Genomic DNA, 8552 nt, shown 5'->3' with positions numbered 1-8552 from the left:
GCTCCGCCACAACCCCCTCCACCTCCTCGTCGAGCCACGAAGCTCCGGACGCCCTGTGTAGCCGCCATCGCCATCGTCTTCCTCCTCGGGCTCCGCCGTCCGTCGCCGTCGATTCGCCGTCACCGGTTCTCCCCCGACCCCGCTGTGCTGCTCTGCGTGACCGCCGTGAGCCTCTCTTCCTTTCCCCTCACCTCTCTCTCTCGCGCGTGCCCTGTAGCCGCTGCCCCACGAGCGCCCGAAGCCACCGTCCGCCATGGCCGGCGAGCTCCGTGCCCCCGAGCACCTCCGCCTCGCGTAGATAGCTCGATGTGCTCCTGCTGCCTCGTAGCTACCGCATGTGCCCTCCGTTCGCTCGAACGCGAGCTGCAGCCCCACGCCCGCACTGTTCCGAACTCCGGCCGCCGCCCCGAGCTTCGCTCCGGCGAGCTCCGGCCGTCCCCGCTCCCTCCACCTACCCTATCAGATGCGCGAGAGCCCGGGCTACGCCCCGGTGCTCTCAGACGCCGTCCCCGTGGCCTGTGGCGCGGACTCCGGCGCGTCCAGAGGTCGCCGGCGACGAGCCCCCGTCGCCTGAGTCCTGCCAGGTGGGGCCGGCCCGTCAGGTGATTAGCTTAGTGCTAATCACCGTTGACTAACCCCCCCCTGACGCTGACCAGTGGGCCCGACCCCCCTTAACCTTTTTATTAAATTAAATTAACCCTGTTAACCCCCCCTGTCACTGACGTGTGGGTCCCACACGTCAGGTTTGACCCGGACCAGCTCAGTTGACCGCTGATGCAATGATGACGTCATGCTGACGCAATTATACATTTTCTGGAATTAAAATAATTCAGAAAATCCAGAAAATGATTTAAACTTCAAAAATTCATATCAATTCAACCGTAGCTCAGATTTAAATAATTTATATATGAAAAATTATCAGAAAAATGCCATCTTTCCATCTGTACTAGTTTCATGCATGAAAAACCAACTTATACATGCTGAATATGGGAAAACACATTATGGCATATATAAGAGACCTAACTTAGAAATGCATTTGAACCTTTGGTTCAAATGGACTTCAAACCAATTGAACACTAGTTGCATTAGCTCAACAGCATCACATCTACATGCCATGTTCATGCATCATATTGTTGCATATGATTGTGTATTGATTGCCGGCACCGTTCCTTCTCGATAGGTCCTGCTCCGGAGACGTTCCAGAGTACCTGTCTGTGAAGCAGTGCCTCCCTTGTTGATTTACCAGGCAAGCAAACCCCCTTGTTCATTTCGATAAAACCCTACTCTCTTGCTCCTGCTCTCAGTTATTGCATTAGGACAACAACGATTCATCTGCTACTTTATGCTGCGGTAGTTGAACCCATTCCTCTGCATGACCTGTCATTGCCACAGTAAATAGTTGAAACCCACTAGCATGTGTAGGAGTTGATTGAAGCCACTGATGTGTTCCTACCATGCTATGCCTGCTATTGCTTAGAGTGTGTCAGGTCTGGTTCATTTGGAATGAATTGGAGTGTCACGATATGTCCTATTGCTGAGAGTTAAGTGTGTGAACACGATTTGGTAAAGGTAGCGGTGAGAGGCCATGTAGGAGTACATGGTGGGTTGTTTCACTGGAACCGTCCTTAAGCACTGAGTTCTGTGTATGTTGTCCAATGACTCGATACTACCACACATTGGGTTCCGGTAACTCGACCCCTCTCGACTTATTAACCAACTTGGTCTCTGTCCAGGAGTCGCAACTAGTTTCTGGTGTTTGTAGGTAGTGCTATTTTTCTACCAAGTGGCACCCGGCAGGGTGGGCTTGGGACAGACTAGGCACACGTGGCACGGTGTACCGAGTGGCACCCGGTTGGTGGGCTCGGGAACCCTGCTCACATCGTTTGGGGCCGTGAGTGACACCCCGGCCGGATCTCCTTGCGGATGGAACCCGAATAGGCGATAAACCTGGACTAGAGTCTTGTGTGGTTAGTCAGGTCGTGGCCGACACCCTCGCCAGGCTTCCGCTTGAAGGTTGCCGAGATACATGACGTGTACATGGCGGTAAGTGGCGAGAGCGTGTGTGAAGAAGTACACCCCTGCAGGGTTAACATGATCTATTCGAATAGCCGGGTCCGCGGTTATGGACTTCTTGGATGCTTACATGGTACATAGACAACTTGAAGTGGATACTCTAAAATGCTCAAAACAAGTGTGAGTGCTATGGATGGCCTTCTCGTAGGGAGACGGGGATGAATCCATAGTAGTGTATTGTGTGGTGATTAGTGGACTCGTGTACGTTGTTTCACCTCCAGAGTTTCTGGTAGTCGTAGATTAGGATAGCCACAGAGTCAAAGCTGGCTTGCTGCAACTAAACCCCACATTACCTCTTGATACAAATGCATGTATGATAGGATCTGATGTAAGTCTTGCTGAGTACCTTTGTACTCATGTTGCTTTATTTATGTTTTTGCAGCGGAGACTTCGGTCTTACTAGTGTTCTCGTGGACTTCGACTAGTAGCTAGTACCTCAGCTACGATCTTGATCGGATGTTGTAGATAGTCAGGCTCTTCAGCCTTTTTCATTTGTAGATGTCTGTACCCAGACATGTAATGCTTCCGCTTGTTGTTTGTATGCTCTGTATGATGGGTCTAGTGACCCCTGTTTGCAATAAATGCTATGACGGCTCTTCTGAGCCTTTATCTATATAATTGTTGAGTTATGCTGTGATGCCATGTTGTACAGCACATACTTGCATGTTATGCGTACGTGTAATGTGTAGTGCTATGTGTGGGATCTGACTATCTAGTTGTTTATCTTTAGTAGCCTCTCTTACCGGGAAATGTCTCCTAGTGTTTCCACTGAGCCAGGGTAGCTTGCTACTGCTCCGGAACACTTAGGCTGGCCGGCATGTGTCCTTCTTCGTTCCTGTGTCTGTCCCTTCAGGGAAATGTCACGCTTTGAGTACCGGAGTCCTGTTAGCCCGCTACAGCCCGGTTTACCGGAGTCCTGCTAGCCCAGTGCTACAGCCCGGACCCACTTGCTGATGACCGACACGTTCGAAGCTGGGTCATGGATGCCTGTCCCTGTAAGTCTGTGCCACTTTGGGTTTACGACTAGCCATGTCAGCCCGGGCTCCTTATCATATGGGTGCTAGCGACACTATCATATACGTGTGCCAAAAGACGCAAACGGTCCCGGGCAAAGGTAAGGCGACACCCGTGGGGATACCGTGCGTGAGGCCGCAAAGTGATATGAGGTGTTACATGCTAGACCTATGTGGCATCGAGTCGGGGTCCTGACATACGACTACATAAACCGCGTTGTCATAACACTTCCGCTTACGGTCTATGAGGGTACGTAGACAACACTCTCCCCTCTCGTTGCTATGCATCACCATGATCTTGCATGTGCGTAGGCAATTTTTGAAATTACTGCGTCCCCCAACAATATCCTCTCTCATGCCTCTCCATACCCCTTCTTCTCTCGCATCGTTGTTGGTGATGGCTCTACTCTTCCCATCACTCACCACGGTGCATCCTCCCTCCCCTTACCATCATCATCTTTACCTCTTAACAATGTTCTTGTGTCTCCGTCCTTAATCAAAAATTTATGTTCCGTTCATACTCTTACTCATGAACGTCCTATTACAGTTGAGTTTGACAAACATGGTTTTTCTGTTAAGGATGCCCACTCCCGGAAGGTTCTGCACTGATGTGATTCTCCCAGAGATCTCTATACGTGCGGCCCAATGACAAGCCATGGGCCCGCCGCCCTTCACTCGCCGACGTCTCCCTCTGGCACGCTCGCCTCGGCCATCCCGGTGTCGACGTCCTTCATAAAGTTTTGAGGACTTCTCCGTTTTGATGTAATAAATCGGAGGCACACACTTGTCATGCCTATCGCATAGGAAAACATGTTTGTTTGCCGTTTTCTGCTTCATCATCAATTGCCACTTTTCCCTTTGATGTTATTCACTGTGATGTTTGGACATCTCCCGTGCCTAGCAACTCGGGTTTATCATATTACCTCGTGATTTTGGATGATTTTTCTCATTTCACTTGGACCTTTCCGTTACGCCGCAAATCTGATGTTGCCTTAACACATCATGCTTAAATTGCTTGGCCATTGTAGAGCAAAAAGGCTGTGGAAGAAACGCCGGTTTACAAATCACTCAGGATGACATACAAGATGTAATGATATCAACATATACTGGTACATAAGATTGCGTAAACCGGAGACTGATATAATAGTGAAGGACAAGGTCATATCAAGGATATAAGCATATTGCTAAACTAGAGTTGGCAATTCTATACCAGAATTTATTAAATAAAGGCTATAAGAGGAAGTACATTGGTGGTTCAACAAGGGGACTAATGGTGTATACCGGAATATCATTCTTGCAAAGTTAAACCGCCTATATTGGTGTGAGGAGTACAGATCTAAAAATACCTAAGTAAGGGGAAACAGATTTCATAGAGTTATATGAAAATTTCAGATCTAAAGTATGACAGAAATTGGAATATATTCAGGTTCAAGCTTCAGGTATTTAAACAGTTCAGCAGATTCAGATAAGTTGTTCTTGATATAAAGAGGGAGTCTAATGAGGAGAATACGATTATGGCTATGGTCGCGCAAGGATAACAGGTCCAACCTAGCCTGGGATGCTACAGAGAAGAAAAGAGAAGAACAACACTGAGTTTTTTGATGCACTCCGACGAGCAGTGAAACACTAAAAAACAAGATCTAGGGTGGAAGTAAAAAGGGTTACCAGTGTCACAGGAACGGCGGAGAGATGCCGCAGTATTCTGGTGTGTTCAGGGTGATGCAGCGGCCAGGGTCAGAGCAGAGGCGACGGTCGATGGTGGCAGCGGAGCTCTGGAGGTTGAGCAGCGCAAGGAAGACGACATGAAGAGGAACGAGGGGGAAAAAGTGAAAAATGAGCCCTCGGTCTTATTTATAAAGGCAAGGGATAGGTGTCAGGCGCAAAATCGAGGAGCCAAAACTTGGAAGTGAGGCGGCGCTGTCGCCTCGATTGTCGGAGGCCCATTAATGAAGATGTGTCATACGTAGTTTTACAGATGACGTCACGACAGTTTACCACGATTCGAGAAGATGACGTCATGGCGGTTTACCAAAGTATGAGAAGATGTGGAAGACGAAGTTTTTACTAAGGATTGACATGAAACCTGTTCAAATCAATCTGGTGCCTGATGTTGGGGATATTATTATTGGGCGTAAACTGGCGAGGAAAGGCCGGGTTAACTTCATCCGTAATGGATTATGCTTGAAACCCATGTAAACAGAAGAGGAAAGTCCCAGGGCCCAGAAACCAGTTTAAAGCCCGTAGTCGTGAACCGGAATTAGTATGTAACTTGTGTTGTAAGATAGAAAGAGTGGAGACCGAACCGGACACGTTTATGAGCCGGTTGCGGGACTCTGTAAACGGACGGGCGCCACCCATGTATATAAGGGGAGGACCCGGCAGCGGTTGAAGGGACAGACAACAACTCGAGAGCCAGACAAAGCGGATTCGCTCCCTAGCCCTTGAAACCCAAGCAATACCAATCACAACTAGACATAGGCTTTTACCTTCATCGAAGGGGCCGAACTAGTATAAACTCCCCGTGTCCCCTTGTCCGGTTGAACCCCTTTAAGCTAACCTGTTGCAATGGCTCCACGACTAAGTCCTTTCACGAGGACATCTGCCGTGACAAACGCACGACAATGACGAACTTATGAACTATGAGGAAGCAATGATGAGCCTAGATTCCGCGACATGGCTTGAGGCCATGAAATCTGAGATGGGATCCATGTATGAGAACAAAGTATGGACTTTGATTGACTTTCCCGATGATCGGCGAGCATTGAGAATAAATGGATCTTCAAGAGGAAGACGGACGCTGATAGTAGTGTTACTATCTACAAAGCTCGAATTGTCGTAAAAGGTTTTCGACAAATTCAAGGTGTTGACTACAAAGAGATTTTCTCACTCGTATCGATGCTTAAAAGTCTATCCCAATCATGTTAGCAGTTGCCGCATTTTATGAAATCTGGCAAATGGATATTGAAACTGTATTCCTAATGGATTTATAAAAGAAGAGTTGTATATGATGCAACTAGAAGGTTTTCTCAATCCTAAAGGTGCTAACAAAGTGTGCAAGCTCCAGCGATCCATCTATGGACTGGTGCAAGCATCTCGGAGTTGGAATATACGCTTTGATGAGTTGATCAAAGCATATAGTTTTATACAGACTTGCGGTGAAGCCTGTATTTACAAGAAAGTCAGTGGGAGCACTACAACCTTTCTAATAGGTATATGTGAATGACATATTGCTGATCGGAAATGATGTAGAGTTTTATGGAAAGCATAAAGGAGTGTTTGAAAGGATTTTCAAAGTAAGACCTCAGTGAAGCTACTTACATATTGGGCATGAAGATCTATAAAGATAGATCAAAACGCTTGATAAGACTTTCAATGAGTACATACCTTGATAAGATTTTGAAGGAGTTCAAAATGGATCAGTCAAAGAAGGAGTTCTTGCCTGAGTTGTAAGGTATGAAGTTGAGTAAGACTCAAAACCCGACCACGGCAGAAAAAAGAAAGGGAATGAAAGTCATTCCCTATGCCTCAGCCATAGGTTCTATAAAGTATGCTATGTTGTGTACTAGACCTATTGTGTACCTTTCCATGAGTTTGGCAAAGGGGTACGATAGTGATCCATGAGTGGATCACTGAACAGCAGTCAAAGTTATCCATAGTTACCTAAGAGGACTAAGGAAATATTTCTCTGTTATGGAGGTAATAAAGAGTTCGTCGTAAAGTGTTATGTCGATGCAAGCTTTTACGCCGATCCGGATGACTCTGAGTCTCAATCTGGATACATATTGAAAGTGGGAGCAATTAGCTAGAGTAGCTTCATGCAGAGCATTGTAGACATAGAAATTTTGCAAAATACATACGGCTCTAAATGTGACAGATCCGTTGACTAAACTTCTCTCACAAGCAAAACATGATCACACCTTAGTACTATTTAGGTGTTAATCACATAGTGATGTGAACTAGATTATTGACTCTAGTAAACCCTTTGGGTGTTAGTCACATGGCGATGTGAACTAATCACATAAAGATGTGAACTATTGGTGTTAAATCACATGATGATGTGAACTAGATTATTTACTCTAGTGCAAGTGGGGGACTAAGGAAATATGCCATAGAGGTAATAATAAAGTTGTTATTTATATTTTCTTACATCATGACAAGTGTCTATTATTCATGCTAGACTTGTGTTAACCGAAAACTTAGTACATGTGTGAATATATAGACAAAACAGAGTGTCCCTAGTATGCCTCTACTTGACTAGCTCGTTAATCAAAGATGGTTAAGTTTCCTAACCATAATGTGTTGTCATTTGATGAACGGGATCACATCATTAGAGAACGATGTGATGGACAAGACCCATCTGTTAGCTTAGCATAATGATCGTTAAGTTTTATTGATATTGCTTTATTCATGACTTATACATATTCCTCTGACTATGAGTTATGCAACTCCCGAATACCGGAGGAACACCTTGTGTGCTATCAAACGTCACAACGTAACTGGGTGATTGTAAAGATGCTCCATAGGTGTCTCCGAAGGTGTTTGTTGGGTTGGCATAGATCGAGATTAGGATTTGTCACTCCGAGTATCGGAGAGGTATCTCTAGGCCCTCTCGGTAATGCACATTACTATAAGCCTTGGAAGCAATGTGTCTAATGAGTTACTACATGATGATGCATTATGGAACGAGTAAAGAGACTTGCCGGTGACGAGATTGAACCCGGTATGATGATACCAATGATCGAATCTCGGGCAAGTAACATGTTGATGACAATGGGAATGACGTATGTTGTTATGCGGTTTGACCGATAAAGGTCTTCGTAGAATATGTAGGAGCTAATATGAGCATACAGGTTCCGCTATTGGTTATTGACCGGAGATGTGTCTCGGTCATGTCTACATAGTTCTCGAACCCGTAGGGTCCGTACGCTTAACGTTTGATGATGATTTGTATTATGAGTTATGTGTTTTGGTGAACGAAGTTTGTTCGGAGTCCCGGATGAGATCACGGACATGACAAGGAGTCTCGAAATGGTCGAGAGGTAAAGATTGATATATTGGAAGGTTATATATACAGACACTGGAATGGTTCCGATAAGGTTCGGGGAATTTTCGGAGTACCAGGAGGCTACCGGAACTCCCCGGGAAAGTTAATGGGCCTATTGGGGCATAGTGGAGAGAGGGAGGCTGCCACAAGAGGTGGGGCACTGAGGGAGTCCTGGATTAGGGGGTCTCCGGACAGCTGGACTATATCCTTTGGCCGGACTGTTGGACTATGAAGATACAAGATTGAAGACTTCGTCCCGTGTCCAGATGGGACTCTACTTGGCGTGGAAGGCAAGCTAGGCAATACGGATATGCATATCTCCTCCTTTGTAACCGACCTTGTGTAACCCTAGCCCCCTCCGGTATCTATATAAACCGGAGGGTTTAGTCCGTAGGACAGCAGACAATCATACCATAGGCTAG

This window comes from Triticum aestivum, chromosome 4A (assembly GCF_018294505.1).
Source record: "Triticum aestivum cultivar Chinese Spring chromosome 4A, IWGSC CS RefSeq v2.1, whole genome shotgun sequence".
Taxonomy (NCBI): domain Eukaryota; kingdom Viridiplantae; phylum Streptophyta; class Magnoliopsida; order Poales; family Poaceae; genus Triticum; species Triticum aestivum.
This window is presented reverse-complemented; position numbering follows the sequence as displayed.